At 45.7% G+C, this 25,423-nt stretch overlaps 1 protein-coding gene across 5 annotated transcripts in view; it reads left to right on the top strand.

Moving 5' to 3' along the window:
- Positions 1 to 25,423, top strand: part of LOC106742017 — a 139,958-nt gene that overhangs the window by 29,290 nt on the left and 85,245 nt on the right. The window contains exons 1-2 of one of the 5 annotated variants that reach the window (XM_014614585.1): positions 7,318 to 7,405; positions 12,982 to 13,595. The exons of the other annotated variants lie outside the window; for them this stretch is intronic. The gene's annotated coding sequence lies outside the window, so the exon portion shown is untranslated. Of the gene's footprint in view, positions 1 to 7,317; positions 7,406 to 12,981; positions 13,596 to 25,423 lie in introns of those variants that run through there. 5 annotated transcript variants of the gene reach the window in all.

Genomic DNA, 25,423 nt, shown 5'->3' with positions numbered 1-25,423 from the left:
GTATATTATTTCCCTTTCACGCCAAAAATGATTTTAACCATAGAACGTGTTTCTGAGAATTGATACAAAGCTGTAGTGAATGCATGTACACAAGTCAAAACGACAAATGCGACAAGTATAAATTTAAAAATGTCTTTAAAAATGCGATCACATACAATGAAGCTGTTTAAAGAGCATTCGAGTGCACTTTAGACATATACAATAATTAAACTGATAATCGACGAATGAGCAATCTATAATCTACCTGTCACTGAAACAGCAACGAGGATGATCGCACGCCACATTCCGAACAACTGAGCTGGAAATCAACCGCTTAAATGTCGACCGTTCTATATTCACGTAATTAAATCAGTAAGCCATTTGATGCTGTACGATTCGTAATTTATTCCACACGTTTATACAGTGTAACATACAGTGGATCTTAAAAATATAATTTGTGACAGGATTAGTGTGTTAGGATATGTCGTTCTCTTCCATCGTCTTCCTGAATATTTTAATTAATCCAGATTAGTTCGACTATTTCTGGATTACAAATCACTAAGTATTTCACGCGTCATGTTGGAGTGCTGAAAAATTATATTTCAGCCCAAAACGAACGTCGCTTCTACACACTCGGAATGATCTCCACTGTTAGAGCAGAATAAAATATAATAAAGATTTAACCGTGTTTATGCGTAGAACATAATTCATGTACACGCGATTGTATTCACATACTCCTTATCTTTTCGTATGTATCATACGTTAATTATCTTATGAGAATCATTAATTCACGCGGTACGTGCCGTTTTTTGGGTGTGGAATACATTCGCAGTATCTCACTTACGAAAGATTTCGTGAAACGCGAGTGCGACACAATGATATAAAGATAAACATATCGTAGGGATAGGTTCGTAGTTTTTCTCTCCGTGCAAAAAGTACATCGTTCTCATACACCGCCGTCCTTTATTAAATTACTAGCCCGAGAATTTCCACGGTATCTTCAGCCGTCACCGTTAAAAGAGTGGGCGGAACGGACCGATGTAAAAAAAGAAGGGCAGGATCGGATCGTTCGTATGGAAAATTTAGTACAAGTCCATAGTGAGCGTGGTAGATCGCTTCTTGATGTCGCTCTTATCCATCTTCGGCGCGGCAGTAGTCGGGGTGAGAAGCGATCGATCAAAAATTGATGAAACCACGCTTCTCCAGGCGAGAGACGGTAAATTCGACGTCCAAAGACGTGAGTTCCGGAGCTCGATAATGGCGCCTGCGAAGATCGTCGAAACGAATCGAACGGGACGGCTAACAATTCGCCCGTAAGCCACGCGAGAATGTCCGAATACATTTTTTATCTCGTCTCGTCTCGCATCACACGATACTATCCGCAGAAACTACTGACGCGTATCGCGCCGTAATTGTGTTTGTAATCACGATACTGGCTGCTTGATCAAGGCGGCTGGGATGTTTCGGTATCCGAAACCGCTCCTCTCCGAGTTAATTACTCTTCATTTTCATTCGCTTCGGGAACTCGGCTGCGCCGCATCAACGTTAAACGAGAGCCCCGGAGAAAGGTCCAGCAAAGTTTTCGTGGGAATTAACCGAAGTCCGTATTAAAGCACATCGAGTCGTAATTGGGAGCCTTGAAATCAAAACTGAGAAATTTTCCCTTTGATGTCTGCGATATGATTCGTTTATCTTTGCTCGCGATATATCGGGGATGAGTTAGTTTGGCTTAATTTAAATTGAATTTTCCGGAATCTCTCTCTCTCTCTCCCTCCCTTTCTTCTTTTTTCTCCCTCCCTCTCGTCCTCCCCTTTCCCTCTCTCTCTCTCTCTCTCGCAACACTTTATTGATGGATGACATGATATTACGTCAAACTAAATATCGTTATTTGTTGCAGAGATGACGCAACAACGACGTCAAATATATATCGCGTGCGAATGCAATTTTTCTCTCGCTACCAAAGTATCCCGTCAATAAGGTGTCAAACGGATACACATTTTTTAACTGTACGGAATACACCATTGGGAGAATAAACCTGCTAATTAACAGCTCAACGGCACAAAGTAAATTCGCAATTAAATAAAAAGCCCGACGAACTTTTCGCGTTTCATTCGTGCGTCGATAAAATTTCAGTGTTCTCGGCGCGCCAGGGCAATTTTCGTGTAACTTCGCGTTCTTGCGCGGGTCATCTCAATAACAATGCGATGGATCAAGACGACGGGTCAGACGACGGATGGCTCGCATGATGGGTGGACGACGAGAGCCCGGCGACGTGCAATTCTCGTCGGTTAATCTCCATTAACTCGGCCGCGCCCTGTGCTCCGGGATGCTATTCGCGAAAATCCAGCGGCGACATGCGCGACATCGCAAATACGACGTGAATTCGTTGCGGGAATTAAGGGAGCGACGAACTCCAAATTGGCGACGCTGTCGTACAATGAACGCGGTCGCGCGATGTCGCACGAAAATCGCGGGAAATAATTACCGCTCGAGGGTTGACCGCGGCTGCGAACGAAGCGAGGAGAATGCGCTTGATTTCGCGCGTGAAATCATCGTCCCCGATGATTCGTTCCGCGGTATCGGAAATATCGTAATAATTAATTCGCGCGGCGTCGCACGGCCGTCGTGTCGCGTTTAAGCTCATCGAAAAGCATTCCGCCGTTTAAATGATGCAAACCGTGTGAGAGGACGACAGAATTCGGGCAGAAATTGCGAAAGGATGTCAGGTCGTTCCCCGTCGTTTTCTGGCACACTCCGCTGCACTTTGACACACTTTACCGCGCACCACGTTGTTCACCCTCGAACTACGTATTTTATTCCGCTTCTTACTTCGACGACCGTCCCCGCTTCGCTCGATCTACGTCAGAAAGCCTATTAATTAAATTGCAGGGGGGAGGGGAGCGTAAAGGACGGACGGGCAAAAAGTAACATGTCGCTCGTCGCCGGATTCGATGCTGGATCGCGCCGTTTCCCACCGTCATCGGCATAATCGCGCAGGAAGACGCACACTTACGTGCACACATTTTTTTCGACGACACCCCGGTGTATCCCCGGTGATGGCTCGTCTGATGCTCGTCGTCGGCCGCGGCATCGTCCCGACGGAGAGATTTTCGTGAGATTTACAGCTTTTTGAATTTATCCCCATTTCCCGGCGTCCCGCGGAGAATGTCTCTTTTATCATTTCACTCAGAGCAAGACTTTCCGTGTGTGTGATATTTGATACACGCTTATTCAAATACCCTCCCCCGTGCACGATCGGAAAAATATGTCGGCGCTATTCTTGCGTTAAAAGAGCGATTGAATATACATACGAATAAATAAGCCCTCTTCTGCGTACGTGGATGTATGCGTGCACGCGTTACCCTCTGATCGATTCTCATTCGAAGAAATATCGTCATCAATCGCGTCACACGTTATTACCGCGTTGACGATTCGCATCGATCCTTTATTTGTACGTATTCAGAGTTTTGAGCGGTAACTCGGGGGCCGTGCCCAGCTATATCCTCATCCCGTTTATCTCCCCGATATTTATACAGACGAATCCGATATTCGTTCCCCTACTTTTATCCTTTCACATAAAAGACGACGTGAAAGGGACGTTTTAGTTAAAACCGAAAAGAATCATCGGCATTGCAGTGAATGATTCCGGCAGTAACTTTTTATAATTTTTTATAATTCAATTGAAAAAATAATTTAATACAACCAACTTTATAAAGTTCTTAAATATCCAAGCGAAGGTAAATAAAAGGGCCGATGAGAGCCTGGACGCAGTTTATATTTTTTTAGGCTCTCTAAAAATGCATTTAAATTCTCTCCGACTCTTTTTACATTCTTGGATCGATAATACAATATCTTATTACATATTACTCTCTTTCTCTCTCTCTCTCTCTCTTTCTTTTTCTCTCCCTTTCTTTCTATATATACATATATATATATTTTTTTTTGTATATCTCGACGAAAGAACCGTTTTATTTTTTGTGTAGTTTCTCGACTTGTTTGTAATCGCAGTATATCCATATCGAGATCGAATTTCCTTCGCGCGAGACATTCTCGAGGAACGTTAATGAGATCCTTTGTCATTCTTATTGTCGTCTCATGCTCCTCAGAGGGTCGACATACATATTCGCATTCCCCTGTCGTCGGATACGTCCGATGGACCCCCCGGCATCCTTTTTCATCTCAATTTCGAAGATCGTTCATCGTCGTGGACAAAGCGCTGGCGTAAGCTAACTTCCCTTATTGTCCGACCGCAGATCGAGTGCCGCTACTTGCCGTAAGTAGAACCATCCGTTCGTGATCAGGCGCGACCGACGGCCAAGGAGATACGACGTGTATATTTGCACCGTCAACTTCATTCGCCCGTTTTTCCCGACCTTTTTGTATTTATCTCTGTCCTGCTAATTCCATTCCTCTTCTATTTCCTCCCCAACGTTACGCCCATTTCTATTTTATTAGAAAATCATTCCCTTCTGTAGGCACAGACGTAGGTAACGGTGAGCCGTTTTCGCGACGCAATTTTGAAAACACGTCACTTTTGTACGGTAGCATAAAAACCTCGCGATACGGCAATAATAACAATATTAACGGTGAAAATATTAATCGCTAAGCGAGCTCGCGGTTTTAAAAAGAGGACGAAACAAACCGTGTTTGCCGGTAAGTTGAGACGATTAATGGGAAGATGGATGATAACATTAGACGCGCGATATCGCCGCGCATCTTCCACGTCACTTGTGCTTTCAGCCGTCGCGATGTAGTCGTAATTAAAGGCAACACATGGCGCATCCAGCAGTCTAGCGCCGGTGTCTCACTTTTCCCGATATGTCGGACACAGCAAGCGCGATTCGATAATCGGCCAAGTTTTGACCCACCGTCGAGGCTTCATTGCCCTCCTCGTGCGGCCGATGACTATGTTTGTAATTAGGATCGTTCGAAACTACGTGAACTGTCCAATGGCGCACGGCGGATGTTATCCAGACATACATAGCGGGCCGCACAATGGATATTTAATCTCAGCCTCCCATCGAGACCGAAGTGAAATGATCGATCGTTCGCTCGTTGCTTTTCACCGAGCGACCGTGGGTTCTCCGCTATGCGCATCTTAATTCGGCGAGGACGTCGCGCGATTAAAAAATATCCCAGCCGAGTGTTTTACGGCGCGTCATCGCGCGCCGTATCTCTTCGTTTGTACGAAACGGGATGCGACTGCCGTTCTTTCGTTCGTAATAACGTTGAAACTTTCCGCGCGTGTGGAGAATGGCGCGATATCGGACGCGCTACGTCATCATTTCGCTCCCGCGATAAACTAATTGTTAAAATAGCGTGCATCGTCAAATGCGCGCGAGCAATGTTACACGCAACGAGAGTGCTTCTTGTCTCGTGACTTTGAAAAACTAACTTACCGCAAACGTGGCTCGAATATTAATATTATTACGATCAACGTCACGCGGTGGTACGCGCGTGTATAAAGGCCTCGCGAAATGGATGGGAATATTATTTACCCGTGCAAGGCGTAATTATATATCAAACGCTGTGTTTGTAACTGAGTTAATTAAACGAGACACCGCGCTCGTGTGCGCTCGTCGTGTTATCGCAAACAGTCACGCCTTAACAATACCATTATGCGCGTGCGTCCGAGTAAAAAAAAGAAAAGTGCCGACGCGCGTGAATTGACGGGCGGAATACCGAACGCGAGGGGGCGACTCGCGCTTGATGCACGCCGCTATTAATATTAATTACATCAAGACAACGTTAATCATCTCATCGCATCGCGCGGGAAATTAGATCGCGTCCTTTCGCAATGATCGAGGGATTTTCATTAAAAGCAAAGCACGCGTCAAGACGCGCCCCGGAGCGCAGTGGGACTGATTCGATAAACATCATCGGCGACGAGGCAACCTCGACGTATCTTATCGTAATCACCTCTCGACTCCTCCGAGCAGTGACACCGTGGCCGAGAGCGAAACGAGAGCGACAGTGGACAGCGGAGGTGAAAGAAACGAGACGAGGATCAAGCCGGACCCTCGCGGGACGAACGAGCAATAAAACTAAGGTGTGACCGATCTCATCAACGTGATGAACCCGCTCTCGTGAAGCTCAACTCGTCGTTTACTTCGCGATTAACATCGTTACGCAGCATCGAGATAATGAGACGTTATTAGTCGAACTCCTCCGAATCCGAGCGAAATACGGGACTCCTGAGCCTCGGTACAATCAGGAAATACATTTTCGCGCAACCGACGGCCCGCTTCCGAGTCACCCCGTTACTACCTTCGTCATCGTAATCATCGGAGGCATCGCGGGGAAATTCCTCGAGCGAACGTTGATCCGATCAAACGATCGGCGGCAAAGCCGGGACGGCGCGAGGAATCAGTCCAAACAGTCCCGCAGGACGAGCCGCCGACAGGACTGGCGAGAGCAGACGTGGACCGGCATGTTCCGGTAGCGGAGGCTGCACGGAAAAATCGATAGTCGGCGCTCGCCGGCAGCAGCAACGGCGACGGCGTCGTCGCCGCCGCCGCCGTCGACGCCGCCACCACCGCCTCCTCCGCCGCTTCCTCCACCGCTTCCTCCGCCGCCGCCGCCGCCGCCACCACCACCACCACCGTCGCCTATGTCGAGCAGCGCGATGGAGTCTGCCCGATGGCGCAGTCAACGTCGGGACCGGCACCCCAAAAGACCCACGCGGTTAAACGCACGTTCGACAAAACCACCCCTACTGACTGCCTCCCTCTCCCCCTCCCCCATCGAGATGTCGCATCCCCGATAAATAGTCCGGGCCGCACGTTTCTCTCCGCTCGCGCGTGCTAGCGGACGAGTCCGCGAAAATCCGCCGTTAGCGCTACTATTTACGGAAGTGCGTGCAGTGTGGGTGCCTGTGTCTGTCTGCCTACCTGCCTGCTCGTCCGTCTACCTGTCTGTCTGTGTGTGCGTGCGCGTTGCCGGCACGTTGACACCTTCCTCGCCCGCCCGCCGGGTACGACGGGAGCCGCGAGAAAAGTCGTGCTGAGAGACGCTGCGGCGCCGAAGGGGAAGAGGGACGTCGCCGAGCCGTCTCGTAATTCTCAGCCGGTGCGGGAGAGCTGCCCGAGGACGCTCTCCTCCGCCGGGTGATCCTGCGACGCGCGTCCGTTGTTAACGTCCTTCGGACGGCATCGACGAGTCCCTCGGTAGATTCCGAAAGGGGTGCTCCGAGCGGCCGTTCCGTACGGGCGACGTGTGTCGCAAGGCGAAGAGGATCCCCTGCGTACTACGACTCGCGCCTCGAGAGCGTAAGTGCGTGCGTGCGTGCGCGAGTGCGTTCGTCCGCGAGGATCATCGCCGGGCGCAGAGCCGTTCGCCACGGGAACCGTTTGCCCGATTTCAATTTTTCTTCCGACCGCACGTCCTCCGTGTCGAAGTGTCCTTCGACGCTGTTGCCGACGAGGAGGTATACGCAATAAGGGGGGGGAGAGAGAGAGAGAGAGAGATAATTCTGTAAGACTTGTGAAGGAATTTTTTTTAGCAGATGTGTGCTCGTGCGTTTTACAACATACCTGCCGAGCAGGATAGTCGTGCGAAAGGATATTTCTCGATTTGTTTTCCGCTGAAAATCGAAGCCTCGGGTTTTCTGTTTGGGCGGCGGCAGCGCGACGGCGGAGGCGGGGTATCTTGTTTTTGCGTACGAACCGGTTTTGTACGCGAGGAGGTGGGCACGCGATCATTATTTTCAGTCCTTTGTTCGAGTTTTCGTACGTCCGGGTTCCTTCTCCGATGGGTACGTAAGCTTGCGGGATCTTCGCCACGACCCGTGCGATACGCGCCTTTGCGAGTACATTGACCTCAGCTTCCGCGTCTGTCTGGCTAGTTTATCTGTTTTCCCTCGCGCTCAAACGTCCTCGGTGCATCGAATATCGATAGAGCACATGCCGCGGATGCAAATACGCGAAATACTTTCGACGCTGGTATTTCGGGCGCAAATTTCACAGCGCATTTTGATGCGAGGTCCGCCCACCTGTCAATTTGCTCCCCTGTCGACTATTGCGACTTAACGCCTGCTCTATTATCACCGTCATCGTCGTCATCGTATCTCCGAGCCTTTAAAATAGTTGCCGTCGAAATGTCGGGATTTCGTCGGAGTTCGATGAGTGCGCCATTAAGCACCGACTGATTAATCGGTCGGGCATTAAATTAGGATATACAGTGCGATACCAATTTAACAACATGCCATTTATCGTAATCAACGGTCGCAGCTTCTTCCAGTCGATGTATCTCCGTTAGTTGTTAACCGTTGGCGGATTGATACCGTTCGCCCCGCAATTTCCGAATTAAGGTTGTTATTTCCCGATTAAGTTGACCCGGTAACACGAATACTGCGCCCATACTTTTTACGTCCCTTTCCACTTCGAGTCACTCCGTGTGAATTAATTGTAGCACATAGGATTTTTCATTTGCGACGCTTTGAATTTCGTGGGCGCACACGTACGCACGTGTTGGACGAGGCCGCGCAATTAAATTTTAACTTTCCATTTGTGTGTTTAACTAACATTAAACCATGCGGAATGAAATAGCGGCGACTCGCCATAGTGAACGAAGTTACCGGCCTGCGAACGTAACGCCAAGCGTGAATCGAATATTTAGAAATACGCGTGGCCAAAAATTCTTGCACACTCGACGAACAGCCGGTGACTTCGCGAAACGCTGAATTCTTGAGGAATGATCCGATCTCGAGACTCGGAACGACATCGTTCGTTTACATAATGTCGTCGAACGAAGCGTCGCTCACCACCGCGATGACACATCGCAATCGTGACGCATCGCGTAGAAATAAATGACCCGCGACTTTTTCCTCTTCCTCTTGGCCTTCTCCTTTCCACGTCCTTTCCCATCTCTAGAGTGGCTCGACAGTTTCCGAGCCTACTCCGCACGGGGCAACCGCACACTCACCTATGTAAGAAGCCCGGGTTAAAGACATTACGAGCTCTGGAAGCCGCGTAATTATTGCGCGACCGTCGTTACAGTCTCGCCGACACTAATCTCCACGCGACCCACTTGGATATGTACGAATATTAATTTCGCTTCTCATCTCGACCGCTTATTTTGTTGGTTAAATGAAGATCTGGGCCCGTGGGCGCGCGTTTCCCGATAAATGAGTTCGGTCAGGTGCGTTATGAACCAGTGGGTTGAACGCGGACACCGAGTCGATTGAAAAATATTCCTTTAGATCGTTGAACTCCGTCCGACGAAAAATATTTTTATCGCTGCTAATTTTGTATAGGAAGAACGGGGTGGAAAATTAATAACGAAAAGAGGCTCGGAGTTTATTGTAAATTATCAATGTAAACGGAGATTCACCGGCTGTGTAGAATATTTCTCGTACTTGAGAAACGTAAATCTTGTTAAATGTCTATTGAAGTCGTACAAATCTCTCTCTCTCTCTCTCTCTCTTGCTCCCTTTTATCTTCAGTAAAGCGACAATAGGCGACGTTTGCCAAGATACCTTCAAGTGGTCGTTGCCGTTTTTACCGTCACGTACCTGTCGTTGCTCAGCATCGCAAATTTTCGAGGATCATCGAAGAGTTGCCGGTCGTTAATCGCGCCGGTAATTTATTCCCTCCTCCCAAATCTAATTATTCGTTTGACTCTGCACTAACAGAAGTGTCTAAATCAAATTAATTAATCTCCATTTTAATTGTTTAATTCGTCCCGACGAATGCAAATTGTTCGATCAAAGCGGGCCGCTCCCTAAGTTGCACGCAACACCTCTCTCATTAAGCGACAACAGCGCGCCGCAAATAATAATGAAATTGTTTTCATTAAAACGCATAAAATTTCGCGGAAAATCACGGTTTCAGCACGATTTCTGAAATTGTTTCGGTGAGCGCACTTCCGCGGTTTGTCGCTTCCGGTCACGTCGCCGAAATAAATTTCATCACCGCCGAATTCGCGTTGCATCCTTTTTCCCGCGGCCATCTCGACGATCGAACGAACCGCTTCGGCTGCTTTGTGGCAATTTCGCCCGGTCCGCGAAAATAAAAATTGCTCGACGTTTTTCGGCGAGAGGTACGACGAAAGCGGTGAGCGTACCAACCGCGTCCAAAGTGGTCCGTCACCGTTGTGCCGCGTAATTTTACTCGATAGTGAAAATGTCGGTCACGTGCTGTTGTCCATCGATTTCGCAAAAACCACCCGCGTCGCTTTCCTTCAAAGATTCTTTGTAGGAGCTCCCGTTTTTCGAGCGTATCGGAAACTGTCATTTCCCAAGCAGAACGTACGAACTTCGTAGGCGGTTGTAGGAAACAAACACGGTTCTACACGTATACCGGCCGAAATAAGATCGTAAGGACATTTTTAAGGCTAACGAAAAGTCGTGGGATTTTTGAGAAGGTAAGATAGGGGAGTAGCAAAACTCGTGCGCGCTTCGTAGGAGCGCCTTTTTCGGCCGCGAACTCACTCGCTGCTTCCTCGTCCTAGGTCGATATTTCGTTATCGGAAAGCAGTAGCCGTCTTGATAAAACGATATTGAGGATATCGGGATAAATTACAAAACAGCAGCACTGAAAAGCGTTACGATGTTCACGACCTTGTTCAATGGCGTCGTCACGTCCCTCGCGCATCTTGAATTCCTCATAAGACTGCGAGGACCGCCATTGTGACCCCTTAAATTTCTATAGATCGCTATCATTCGAACATGAATTCATCGACTCTAGTGAAAAAAATACACCAAATCGAAATATAAAAAATGCCATTCTCAACCAAATCAAGATAATGGTTCCTGCAAATAGACAATACAATGATTCTCGAAAAAGAACAAGAATTAGAACATTACAAAATTTCACGTTCGGAACGAAGGCATCGTTGGCATTGATCTATTTGCAATCGTTAGCCGATGCGAAATTATAATTGTAATTAGAGAGCCAATCCAACAGATTTGATCCTAATGCAAATTTAACTGCGGCTCGGCCATTCACAATTAAAATACACCGCTGTCGCAGCCACCGCGCTACGGAATGATTTAATCGAGACGCACCGGGAAAGTTACGCGCTCGCGTGCTAGAAAGAGAGAGAGAGAGAGAGAGAGAGGCAGTAGTAGACCAAGGGGAAAAAAGCTACAGGATTCGAGAAGCGGGAAGCAAAGTTAAATCCGCGCTGCCTAAACGGCTTTTCGCGATATCTCGGTGGAACGACAGTGTCTCGGCGGAGCAATAAAGACCACCTTTTTGTTTTCCTGTCTTTCACGATGAAGAGAGGACCTACCCTACGTGTAATCCCCGATTCCGCCATACGTATAAAACGTGAAAGGCCGGGGCGAGAGGCCTCGATGCAGGGACGAGAGACGGGGTAAAGTCGTAACAAAAACAATAGGACGATTGAAAAATTTGCAAGTGGAGATTGATACGAAACTTTGCGTAATGCGAGCGGTTCGACGGATTTTGTCAGTTAGGGCGCGACGTAAAAAAATATCGGCGTTTATTAAAAAGGCCGGATATTTTTTCACGGTTTTGACGTGAGCACCCAAGTCGACATTTCAGTTCTACATTAATCCTGCGAAATTTGTCAAACTTGCAGGATCAGCCAAGAATTTCGAAGTATGATATTGTATAGGTTATTATCTCTTGACGTTACAAATGATTATCGCCGTTGAGGCTTTAAGAACGACTTATTTAAGAATTACTTAATTTTTTGGTCTAATTCACACACACACACGCGCGCGCGCACGCGCATGCGAATGATAAGATTTGTTTTTTTAATAATACTCCTTTGAACGCGAGTTTTACATTACTAATACCTTTTTTCACTTCTATTTGGTCTTGCTATTGTCTCAAACTTAAATTCTTATTGATATTTACATTACTGCTATTTTTTAAACCAAGACTTTTTTTTCTTTTTTTCACGTATTTTGAACGTATTTTATATCTAAATTATATAGCAATTTTTAATGACAATAAAATAAAATAAAATAAAAGGATTGTGAATAGAGAAAGTTTGGTATTTTATTCACTCATTAATACCATTATTTATCCATGTTTCTTATTTAATATTTATTTATCTCATATATATAATATACATATAATATTATATTTATAGTTAAATAAATTGTATAATTATTAATAATTACATTGCGTATACTGAAGTTAAGAATAAATATTAAATGCAAATTGAATATCGAGATAATCGAATATTTAATAATTCTTAAATAAATGCTACCTCAAGTCTTAACATGGAGGAAACGATAGCAAGTAAACATCTGTAGCATCAAAGTAGGACAATAGCTTGTATAGGGCTATGTCTCGTGATTCTCTATTGAACTTTCAAATTCGACAGTATTTACAAGATTAATGTAGAACCAAAATTTCGACTTAGGTAAATTGTAAATCTGATGTAAAAGTAAAAATTCACACAACGTGTGTAATCGAGCGGATTTATTGTTTAAAATAAATATAAGTGTATATTATTAATATTTATTGTTAACGAATAGGTAAAGATGCTATAAATTATAAATCTGACGCAATAAAAGTAAAATCAAGGATTCAGGTAATGTGAGCAATCGCTACCCGAGTCGAAATTTCGATGTTACTTTGACGCTCTATAGGCTTGCGCCTACTTAGACGGTCTTTCTAGACTAATAAAAAACTATTTTGATAATACTGACACTCCTTTACTTCTCTTTTGAGAGTTTAATTCTGCAGATTGCATTTTAATGTTATCTTCAACAACCTACACTAAAATGACGAAATTTAAGACATCATTAGGGTCAAAGTAAGGGTATAATTACATTATTAGAATTGAAATTGAATCTGTTTTGCTATTTTCATTCCTATTATATCGTAGACTCAAAGGTTTAACATAAGACTAAAATTTCAACTCGGATAGTTTCAATTATTTCGTCTCGTAGAGCGTGGAGTTGTAGAATTACAGCGGAATGGAACCCCCTTCTCATTTTATTTGGACCTTCACAGAGAGTCATGGAGGGCTCTTTACGACGGTCGTTCAATATGCACAAGCATTGTTTCACGTAAATTCCAGAAGTTGCCGTTTCTCGAAGAAAGAGATCTTAAAAAGGAACGATCTCTCGGCGCGATGCGCAATGAACGTTTTTATTGAAGAAGCGGAAGCGAACGCGAGTGTGCATTTCTAAAGGAAGGAAAAAGGATATTGAGGAAGAAGAAGAAGAGAGGAGGGGGAGTCCGTGTCTGTGCATGTGTGTGTGTGTGTGTGTGTGAGTTTGTGTACAAAAGGAATGTGAAGCGACAACGCCGGATGGATCACCGTCGAATAAACAATTCTATTCGCGCTGCTCTCACGATGCGAGGCAACGCGAATTTTCCCCGGTGAAATGGCGAATCCTTAAACGGAGGTGGGAATATATCGGCGGGATATCGGTGTCGCGCGTCCACAAAGGCTCAGACTACGGATTTCCAAGATGAAGCGCCCTGCGGACTCCGCCGAGGAGACGCGCAAGAACGATCTCGGCCGCGATCGCACGGGGAATCACGTCAGATGGAGGCTTTAAGATACCGCGGATTCGGCGGCGTCGCAAGAACGTCAATCTCTTCCGCTACGGACCTGCACGCTTCCGGGAAATGGACGAGGCTGGATTCCGGAAACGACAGGTGTGGGCGGAACATCCAAGTCGCCAGGTAAGGAATCGACGAACGGTCGTGCGACCGATATACTCCGATTCCGAATTCTTGTCACCGAGTCACAGAGCCTTAATCAGGGAGGCGAATTCTGCCCCCGAAAACCTTTGATATCACGTAACCGTGAGAGCCAGGCGTTTTCACCTTGATCTTCCGGCTCAGTTCCTCGACGAAGAGCACTCTCCCGTGTGTGATTACGGTGACTCCACCATCGTGTATGGATGCGTACGACAATTATGTTTAATTAAAAAATAACACATTTAATTAACGGTGTATTTTAATAGTGTATCGAAGGGCGAGCGAACGAGTGAGCGAGAGAGAGAGAGAGAGAGAGAGAGAGAAGATTACGGTTCTACATGCCGTCATTGTTTTCCGTCACGATGTTTACTATCCACGCAAGTCACTACGTACCGAGAGATGTACGGACAAAGGCGCAGACAAGTTTAGTTTGCTATTTTCGTTTATTTGTAGTCGCGCACGTCTCGTCATAGTTCGAGCGAGTAAAACGAGACAGAAATTAAACTGACCCTTCTCGTGCAATAATATTTCCCCTCCACCCGCTGCACTTCATCTCTGTTTTTTGTTGTTCGGCTTTTTTTCCCGCGGCCGTTTGAAACACGCGGGAAAGCTGTCGAGTGCCTGAAGAACAGCTCGTGTCGGCTCGGGGCAATTTTCCCAGGACGACCGAAAGGAGAGGAGTAACGAACCGCCTTGACCCCGTTGCACTTTTTTTCCCTTTTTCGGCCACACGTCGCAGTTTTCTTTTTTCCCCTCTCGGCTCGTAGGCGTCCGGGAGAGAGAGAGAGAGAGAGAGAGAGAGAGAGATCTGGTTTCCGTCGTTACTCCGTCGTCTCCGTCTCGCGAAAAACTCCGGTCCACCTACCGGGGGACGACGACCCGACCGGCGGTGCATTAAACAGGAGATTTATTTTCGTCTCACCGAGAGAGACATCGTTACCGCGCGCACACGGCGTCGTTTGAGAAAATTTTATTACACCGTGCGACACGACGATGGATCGAAGTATCGTTGAGTCTTTCTTCCTCTCTTTCATATGCTTCCGTATTCTTTCTTTTCTTATTTTTTTTTTCTTTACAGCATGTATAAACACTACGCGTAACACGCAGGGACGGCAACGCGGGCAGAAGAGGGTAAGATTTTCCTGGCTGCGAGTATCGATTCCCGTTGTACGCGTTACAACACGTTGAAGTCGCTCGTTGCGCCACTTTACATAGTTATAAAGCACCCTCCCGTGCCATTCCCCGCCATCGGCTCGATATTCTGTTTTTTTTTCAACTTTCGCGCGCGACCTCGTGACGTTTTTCTCTTCTCTTTTTTTGCGGCCGCGATAGAATCTCGGTAGAGCAATCGCGCGCTTTCCGAGAATTCGATTATCAGTACGCCGAGCGGAGGGTGCAAGTGCCCCTCTCGTTGCCTCTTCAATTTCCAACTGCTTCCACTCCGGCCCGATCGCTCCTCCGGAGAGCTCGCTCCGTTCAAATGAGAGGCGTCGAAACACGAAATAGTTTTCACGTTTTAAAACCGGGGCTTCCTCCGCTACTCCTCCACCTCGATCACGGTCGGCTGTTTTGTTTGCTGAAAGCACGCGGTGTCGCACGATTACGCAATAATTCGGTCGATAATCCGCGATTAAAAATGCAACGCGTTTGACCGGAGAAGAGCGAGGGGGATGAATCGTCGCGAGCGTCACGGCGAGCCTGCGCGCGGAATAGTGTTTATGATAATCCGCTTCGTAAACACTACCATCGCTAATTACAAAATGAATTTCAACGTCTGCAGCTTCGGGAATTCTACCAGTGGCCCCGCCGCGAGGGGAGGAGGGGGGGGGGGGCAGCCGCGACCGTAACACGTCATTAACGAAGAGGCTTGTTTACTTAATAATCGTCAGAGCGCGCCGACAAATATTTTCATCCGGTACTTCCAATCAGGCTAATAGCGTTTCCCCGCGGTGGCGCGTTCTACGTGCTTCCGCGTGCGAAAACGCATCCGCCGCGCGTAACCACGCAGGTGTGGCCAATCTCGTTACCAATTGTTTTCAGCTCGCATTGAGTCACGGCGACGCCTCGAGAGCGCGTCGGCGTTTCTCCCGCTTTTATCCGCCGATCCCGCGATTTCCCGCGAAAACGACGTTACGGGAGAAGTTTCATACCCGCGGCAAGTTTATATCCCAACGTAAACGCGCCGGAGAGACTTTCTATCCATACCCTGAGTAAAGGAAAAAAAAAGGACAGCGGGAAAGGCAGAAAAATGAAAAGGGGCGGGGGTAGGGGAAAGGGGGAAGAGGCGTCGGCGATCGTTTTCGCAAAGCAGATGTAAACATTTTGTGAAATCCCGCGAATAATAAACGCGCGGCGTCCCCGGTGTGTGCCAATACGTGCAGCCAATAATACGCGTTGCCGTCGCCCCTCAGCCGTGGGCACATTTTTACGGGCTGCAAACTGTACGGCAGGATGAAGTTGCGGAATTCGCGCGTGTACCCGACGCTCGCTCGCGTACGGATTTTCCGCGGAACGTGTCGTTGACACGTCCGATAGGAGCACTTCGTCTATTGAGAGCGAATAAAGAGCTCCTAAGCTGCAACTGTCGTTTATGCGTCTCGCCGATCAATTCGAGCGCGTCGTTTCTTTTTGTCCGGCCGCTCCCGCGTTCGTTTATGTCGAAATAATGACAGTTGCATAAATGCGCGGTTGTTTGCTCGCGCGCGCACGTCCGGCTTTTCCTTTTTTCCGTCAGAACGCATCGTCGCTCGGCTCGAGCGGGAAACCCCTTAGTCGCGAATTTCGATTGTCAAATCCCGTCAAATTCCGAATTCGCGGGAGTTCTCAAAGAGAAAGCAATTTAAACGAAGGCGTCGATATTCGCGTGCGCGCGTCCGCTGTATAATTTATTGCCGCGACCCACGTCGCGGCCCGTCCGTGTCCAGTAGACGAGTAACGTCTGCCGGTGATTTCTATTGCGGGTCTTCGCGGAAAAATACTCTGAAATGCATTGCTTTTCCCGCTGCAATAGGAAATCGCGCGTTCCTCTTTCGCGGAAACAATCCGGGACTTTCTTCGTATCGATCAATTAATTTCTTCCCTTTCTGCGTATTGCTCTGCAAACTCTCCCGGCGATCCCGGCGGAGTTGAAACCCTCCTCTTCACAGAGCCGGGCTTAAGCATCGATTTAATAACAGCTGACTTGTGTTTGAGCGATTGCTCAAAAATTACTTCATTAAAGAAGATATTCCAAATATATCTTATTTTCAAGTCTTACATGGAAGAAAAAGTATCAGCTTTCGCAGCTCGAAACTGGATTTCACAGCTAAAAATTAGTTGTCCATATAATACAATTGAAACGTAATTATCAGTTTTGTCTGTTTAAGTATCGGACTTAATCCGACCTGTTTAATGTCGACTTTTTAGCTGTGGGAGCTAATTTTCATGACTCTATTTATACACGGAGAAAAGGAATTAGTTAACCATAGCTAAAAACCCGGTATCCGGATGAAACAACTGAAATTTTGTTACTATAGTTATTATTATCCGGATAGCTAATTTTTAGCTGCGGCAGCTTATTCCTTTCTTCTGTGTTCACAATATAAATCGTGCAAATAGTTATGTAATGCTCGAATATGTGATTTTCCGAGTGTCGAAGTAAGAATTGCAAGGTCGACGGTCGACAGATATGATGAATAACGTGGTTATCTTTCAAATACATTCCTAGCGTGCTCAGACGCACCTAGTTTCGATTATGCCACGTAACCTTCGTGATTGCGAGGCTCCAAGCTGCCACCGGCAGCACGAGCTTGCAGACGAAGCTTGCAACAAAGGGCTGGCTGCGTCATTCCAGCAAGATGCATTGCGAAACGAGCAATCCGCAATAATTCCGTCGCAATAATTTCGCCTGTCTATATGTTTTTCGATAAAAAAAAAAAACTTCCGCTTGCTCTACGCTTCCCGCGTCTTTTTATCTCCGTTTAATCTCAATTCCCGTATCGACATTCGCAATTTCCGTCCGTCAACGACACACAATGCCCCGCAAATTTGCAACGAAATTGAATTAGTTCGCATATCGAAGCGGCGTGTACTTAAAATCCGGTTGCGCATTGAAACACCCGAGCCGCATAATGAAACCGCGGCACTGATAATTGACATCTTCGTTAACATCAGTTCCATCGCGAGAGGACCGTAAAACGATCGAGATAAGAATTACGGTCGCGGTACGACGTTTACTTATTTAACTTCGACGCGAAATTCGTCGTAAAATCTAGAAAAGACGTCACCATCGTTACTCCTCGGTAAATTCGGTTACGTTGTTTGCGTAACGATGACGGGCGAAGTGTGCAACTAAAATTCGGCGACAATCTCACTTCTTCGCAGGATTTACGTTTCAATGACCGAGTAACTTGCTCTTCTAGTTCGTCAGGTATCTCCGCGCGCTCGGTTAACGCTTCAACGAAGTTCACGATTAGTACGACGGTTAATGCGATTTTCGCCTACGTAAGCGAGAGAGACAATCGTTTCAAACGAAATGACTCTCGTCGTCGTACGGCGAGATGCTCTTTTTCTCTCGAAGGGCGATCGAAAATTGCATACGAGTCGAGAGACACGCTGACGACGATCGATACGACGGAGGAAGAGTTCGCGAACGAGCGTGCGAGAGCAGGACGAATAGTATTAAATGCGCGCGTTTATAATAGCGCAGACGCGCTATCTCGCAGACGAACTTTGGGACGCGTCGAGATAGTTTACGAGAGTATGTTCGACGATACACCTGCGAGAAACTGATATCTTACCGCGAGTACTTTACGGCAGACTTACGCGTACTTAAAGGAAGACGCACGGCTAAGAGGCGTCTGCGATCTTCCGCACTTTTAGTTCTTATTTATTTATAAATTATGCCGGCGAAGAGAGAAAGAGACAAGAGGATCGATGGATGGATAGATCAGTTTATTCATACTCCGGGGCTAAGCCCTTCAGAGCGTTACAGGAAGGAAAAGAACATACACAGAGAGAATTACCTGAATGAAAATAGGAATAGCACAATAAAAATAAAAATATAGAGAAAATTGAGATAAAGATAGAAACAATCAAAAGTATGATTTTACGTTACGAGGAAGGAGCGAGAAAAAAGAGAGAGAGAGAGAGAGAGAGAGTTAGTGTATGACACTGATGCATGATGCACCGCGAGGCCCGTTTAATGCATCATGCAGAAAATGCGGTGAAGGTTTACACTTTTCTAGAAATATAACGTTATTATTAGCCTGTCGTAGCGTGACATTCACAGGAGGTCTTCACGTTCCCGACGCGGTGTAAATTGATAAGCATTAATATTACAGGCCGTATCTGCGCAGCGACGCGCGCGCGTCGAGGTAGAACGCTTCGTCGTTGCCTCGACGTTTCCATTGTGGGAAAAAATCGTCTCGACGAAATCGCGCTCAATGGGGAATTGTCGTCGTGTCCGGTAAATGCGTCCTGCCTGTCCGTGCATTCGCTCGGCGAGTCCTTTTGTGAGCCCGCCGCGAGTGGGGTGCGTAGTGCGTTGCGTTAACGAGCGTAATCTCCCTCGTAAGTCAGAGTATCGTATTCGGATACCGTGGTTATGCCGCGCGTCCGTTAAGGTTAATACGCGAACGTGAAGCTGAACGTTAAGATTTACGCATGGACGTTAAAGTACCACCACGTTGCACCACGTGGGACGTGGACGTTAATGCGTTATCGTTTCGCGCACGGTAAACGGCCGCCACGGTTCGTTAAATGCATTAGTTCGAGTGGAAAGTGACGAGATGCAGCCGTCCTATCGGGCCGTTCGCGAAACTACTCGGGACGTCGCACGGCAGCCGCCGCCGTATCATTTTAACTAAACGTGCACCACGCGCGCGCCGAACTCTCTCACCGGAAACTGCTGAATTCGTTGCGCAAGTTGTGTGCCTCAGGCACAGTCGAACCGGAGTCGTCGCTTCCCACCCGTGATCGTGATCGATGTGTTACTTTTAGCTGCATCACGCCGATGCGAACGGCGGGGTTTGCTTTTTGCCGTCCTTTTTTTCACCTCTCCTTTTGAAAATAGCGAGGTGAGTTGCTGGAGTAGTCGCAATGACTAACTGACCAACTCCGTCGTCTTTAACGATCCTCTGTCTTCAGTCTGCCTTTTTCCCTTCTCTTCCCTTTTTTATGAGAAATCCGCGAATCACCGTGACGGAGAATTGTAGCGCATCCGAGATTAAAAATGAATTTTACGGTCGTTCATAAATATTCAGCGGGAAAATTAACTTTCGTCAACCTGACCGGTTAATTATCGTCTAATTAGTGCGATGGATTCCCGCGTAAGTTGTCCTTCAAAATCGTGATTTATAATTGCGACGCGGTATCGGTATCTCCGGAAGATCCAAAGGGCGTGACCCAGCTTGCTACATAGTTCAAACGGCCATGCTGCTTCGTTAACCAAGATAGGGAACTTATCGCCCTTGAGCGGTCTCGACATCAGGATTATTTCCAAAGACGGTCGCTGCGTGCGGAGTTTGTAATTAAGTTCCGAACTTGCTTTTTGAAGCGACTAAGTTAAGATAGGCTCTCCGTCTCATCAAAGGATGCAATAACACTCACCGAGCGCTTCGTGCGAGAGATTCGATAAAAATATTCTTCTCCGACATGATGTAACTTAACGAAAAATTTATTACATTAAACTGCACGCTTTTCAACACGGACTCGTACACTTATTATCGCGGGAATATTAACGTGCCAATATCAATGAAGGTTACAACGTACTTATCGTAAAATTTGCATTTTCCTTTCAATCTCGCAGCTTTTCGCAAATATATTATTATGCGTAGCGCGGTAATCGCGGCTAAAACGTGATGTTTGACGTAGTTGGGAAAATATCGGCATTTTCCTCTCGCATCTGACGGAGAAGATATTACGTTCCCTAGCTCTCTTAGTCTTACGCTCGTCCGCACGTTCCATGGGGAAATCACTCGCGAAATTGCATAACCAGCTCCTACCCAACTTTGATTTGCTATCGTGCTTGAGTCCGCGGCTGGGACAAAGCCGCGTTTCGCGATTAATCGCTCGGCAAGCCTGCAGAGAAAGGATTACGTTGGTCGTGATTAACATTAACGGGGCCGTAACGCGCATATGCGATTGCAAAAAGCGCTCGGACGGATGTGAACAGCGGGATCTTCGCAGAAAGAATCGCGCCATTTTAAAATAGCGGCCGCGCACGCTCACGAGCTCTTTAACCGGTTTACTTCGTATCTAATAACGTTTGAATTTCTGCGCGAACCGACAATTATTCCGACTTCCGAACGCAACTCTCATTAATCCCGCGATGATATTTATATATAATAACTGATAATTAACGCTATGTGTGGTCACCGATCGTGAGTTATTAATGTTCCAATAATTGATAAAACTGGACGCGCTCACGCGATACACAGAAGTAAACAAGAGCTGGTGAAGCCTCGAAAGAGAAAAGCGTAGGATAATGTAATCCTTGGTGTCCAAACCAGTACAAAAGTGTAACAAACCAGTGTTTCAAAGTAACGTCCATCGTCAAAGAGCATCAAACTGGTGTCATACGCGTCAACGTTGGCTTCAAATTTTCGCCATTAAGCGACACCGTCAGTCCTTGGGAAGCTTTTTGAAAATACTCGCAGTCCTGAAAATCCACCGTAATTCGATGCTGGAAGGGCTCTCGCGCGGTCCGCTGTGTCCTCATGGGCGCGTCATTCTTTCTCTCTCTCTCTCTCTCTCTTCTGTTTTGTTTCTGTCTCTTTCTCTCTCTGCGGGAGAAATAGTAGATAACTATGTTCTGTTGACTTAATGTCGCCATCATTGTATTTATCCGCCTACATATACGACAGCCGTCAGATAAATCTTCCGTATAGTCACGATGTGTACGTGCGCGTCGCACATCCGCAAATTCTTTCATAAAATCTCTCACGGGAGTGCGTTAAAAACCTTCATTTGTTACATTAATAGCGATCTTGTGAATTCTATAAAATGAAAATATTCTAGCGAAAATATGCGGAAATTTAAATGCCATAAGCAGAAATATTGGAGGATCTTTATTGGCACATTTTTTCCTTTTTCAAACGAAATATAATTATTCATTTATTTATTTATCTATTTGACACGGAAAGATTCTTCTTTTTTCCACAAAAATCATTCATGCGTATAATATCAATAATGTAATGTAATATTAAAACATTGTTAGAGATAACAAAATAAACTGGAAAGAAAAACAAAAAAAGACAAATAATAATAATAAAATATAAATAAAATTAATAATAATAAATATTAAATTACCAATAATAAAATATAAATAAAAATAAGCCGATCATGAAAACTCACTTAAATGTTTAATTATGACGCATTTGACGGACAAGGGACATGTTAAATAAATCAGTTAAGTAATGGAAAAAGTTGCTAATTATAGATAATCTCATAAATAGAATTGAATAATTGAATTTTCCATATAAAATCCTATTTCCTCATGAAAAGGCAGATATCGTCTGAGTGACTTTCCGGTTATATTAAATCTAATTAAATTTAAGATGCCTGGGCAATATCAATTATACCCCTAAAAATTCTAGAGAAATAAGAGATCAGATAGAGTTCTTCTATTGTGCAACAATATATAACTCTAATTATGTATCGAAATTACGTAAAAATTGAATGCGCCACAATTTGTGTATCGGTTTTCTTTGTTTACTTGATTCCGCTGACTCTACAATTAACACAATGTTCATTCTCCGATAATCCCACGTACGAGAAATGCATTTACCATCTCACCTGCGTCGTATTGATTGTTGGGGATTACTCGTATTATATCTTCATGTTACACGTCGAATCGATTTGTTGCAATTGATCGAATTTTAAATGCGAAAAGCGGAGTAAGTTTATGCAACAATGAACTTTTCCCCCGCATATAACAACGATCCGATACAGTTCTCCTTTAGAGTAAACATGAGAGAACAAACCTTAGCAAATATCGCGGAGTACTTTTAATAAATATCTCGATTATAAAGCGACGCAAATACATGTTAATTTCACTTCGTCATCTCATCTATAAATATACGAATATTTATACTGAACGTTTACATACACGTGGCCGAAAAATGGAGAACTCAAATATCATACATTTTAAAAGTATTACGATCACGAGAATTCACTTTAATTACGGCCAGAAATTCAAATAAATTTTTTCCACTTCAAATACATTTTCGTTGCAAAAATATAATGCACGCACGAACTTTTGTTAAATTCATTATCGGATCATCATTTTCGTTTGTACAAGGGAATACGTCGGAATACTTAAACGATGTTTAACATTTCTCTACAGTTCTTGATAAGATACAAGTTCTTATTACAACTGGAATCGGCAATTCTGTACAATATTACACTTGTTGGTTATAGCTTGTTTAGTTTCAATTAGCGCATCCTCCCTTCCCCTCTCTCTCCCGCTCTTTCTGACATGGTTTGTTGATTTTCTGCTGTGTTTGTTAAGCTGTAACGGTATAGATTAAAGTTACATCAGCTGATCCCAGTGAAATGACGTAAAATCAAATCAAGTATTATTATTATCGAGATGTATTAGAACGATATGCAAATATCGAACGACGTTCGTAATGGCGAATTTCAAGTATTGAGATACCTTATATAATAAAACAAATTACATCGAGTCTTTGAGTTACCCAATCGCAATACGCCTGTAGATATGCGTCCTGATATGCCAGTTGGCGAACAGTCTTGACTCTGATATTCCAGGCGCGTTCAATGTGAGGTTGTATTAGGTGATGTAATTCGAATGGTTTACATTCGCATCTCAATGAAAGTAAAATGAAAGAAAATAAATCACTGTTTATGTTAATAATTGCTATTTCTTTATTGTAAGTTTTATCTGGATAGATTCGTGCCCCCACCCCTTCCCCCTCTCTCTCTCTTTCTGTCTCACTTTATATACAATGTTATATATAATATACATGCACATAAGTTGCTCATACATCATAATCGTTGCAATAATGTCCAACGTTATATTTGCAGCGGTTTGGCTTGTCAAATAATCGATGCTCGCAACGCGTTCATGTTATATCCATAAATTTTCCCTCTCTTCCCGCCGCACAGCGTTTTTGTCAGCGACTTGCGCTCTCTCACGGGGGTTGGCAGGAGTTGGATCCTGAAACAGATGTATAGCAAATCTAGATTCGCGTTATCGGAATACGTGACCCCATCCGACGGCAGGATAGAATCCAGGATAAAATTCGAAGCATAAACTACCGTCCGTATTAAGTCGGAAGCACCGTTCCCTGAAGCTCGTCACGTATTAATCTCCCATGTGTCTCTCCTGTGTGTTATACAATTTTCGCCTCTTCATCGCGGTTCCTTCGCGCGCTGGAAATATACAAAACGATCTCTCGTTCCTGTTTCTATCTCAGCGCGAATAAAGGCCCGCACGATCGTCGAATTCGCGAATAATCAACTTGCATGAAAATGAATATTCACGGATTTCACTGAAACTCCGTTAGTGGGAAATCTACTTGAAATTAAACGTTAGACAAGGTGTCGTTATATCTATTTGCGCCATCAGAACTTGATTCCCGAAAACCCGTGGATCTCTGACGGCTTTCCGTTCTTAGCCGTGACGCTCTACATCGAGCAGAAGTCGCATTCGACTTTATTGAAAAATTCGCGGGAGGAACTTCATATTCACGCAATCCCCCACATATAAATTACGAAATGTTCGCGCGCGAAAAGGATTAAGAAACGAAACATTCACGTTGTCGCTAAACGTACGGTTCGCTCGCACGTGGAATCCCCTTCTGCCATCGAGATTGGCCCTCCGCTCCCCCGCCTGCAACCCCTCCCGTTTTTCCTGTTTTCTTTCGCGAGATACACGACCGTAAATTCCGATTGGAGGACTCGCGGTGCACTTCGTAGTTTTCGTTTTAAAGAGAACCGCAACGGTGCGCGCGTGCTCGCCCTCCACTCGTAAATCCCAATCAGAACTCGCAATTTATGGACCGGGTTACCGCCGCACGTCTCGCAATTCGCTGTCCAAATGCACGCAAATCCGATCATCCCCGAGCGAGAGTAACCGCGCGATTTGCTCTTCGATTTGGCGACGTTCCCGCGCTTCCTCGGTCTTCCTTCCCCCCCACTTCGCCGGCGACGATAACTCGAAACGAACGATACTTTTATGGACTACAAATTACGTCTCGAATCACCGGCGATTCTTCGAACGGCCCGTGCGACCAAGCTAACGCGCGTGTCGACGTGCTGCCCGAGCAGAATCGCGTCGTCGAGAAGGGCTTCTCTTGTTCCTATGGTGAAATTACAAAGGAGAGTTTGATACGACCTCAAATAAATCAGGCGGAAACAGAAAATCGCGGGACTCGCTGTGGGTCGATCCAGAACCGTATCGCGAACGCCGGATCTTCGACGGTGCGAAATCGACTTTTTGAAATCCTTCTCCGCCTTTCGGTTCTACCCCGACACTCTTTGCGGCGCTGAACCGGAGTTCGAGTGGGAAAAATCGTTGTTGAATTTCAGTAAATGGAGTTGTCGTCCGTGGGCCTCTCTTGAGAAAGGAAGAGAAAACGAAAGAGAGAGAGAGAGAGAGAGAGAGAAAGAGAGGAAAAGGGATAGAGAGAGACGGCAAACGATGCTTTCATTGAGGCCGACGCTGAAATACAGATTACGTGTCAACGTAACCAAGAACTGCAAAGAGAACGGTGGCTCTTAATGGAATCGGAAAACGATTTGTAATGGGAAGTAAAATCGTCGCTTAAGGCGTGCCAGCATTACCGGCATGCTCGATTTGGGCCGGT

Source organism: Dinoponera quadriceps, unplaced genomic scaffold (genome assembly GCF_001313825.1).
Source record: "Dinoponera quadriceps isolate SergipeBrazil2010 unplaced genomic scaffold, ASM131382v1 scaffold696, whole genome shotgun sequence".
In the NCBI taxonomy this organism is placed as follows: Eukaryota; Metazoa; Arthropoda; class Insecta; order Hymenoptera; family Formicidae; genus Dinoponera; species Dinoponera quadriceps.
Note: the sequence above shows the minus strand (reverse complement) of the source record. Positions and strands in the feature narration are given on the sequence as shown.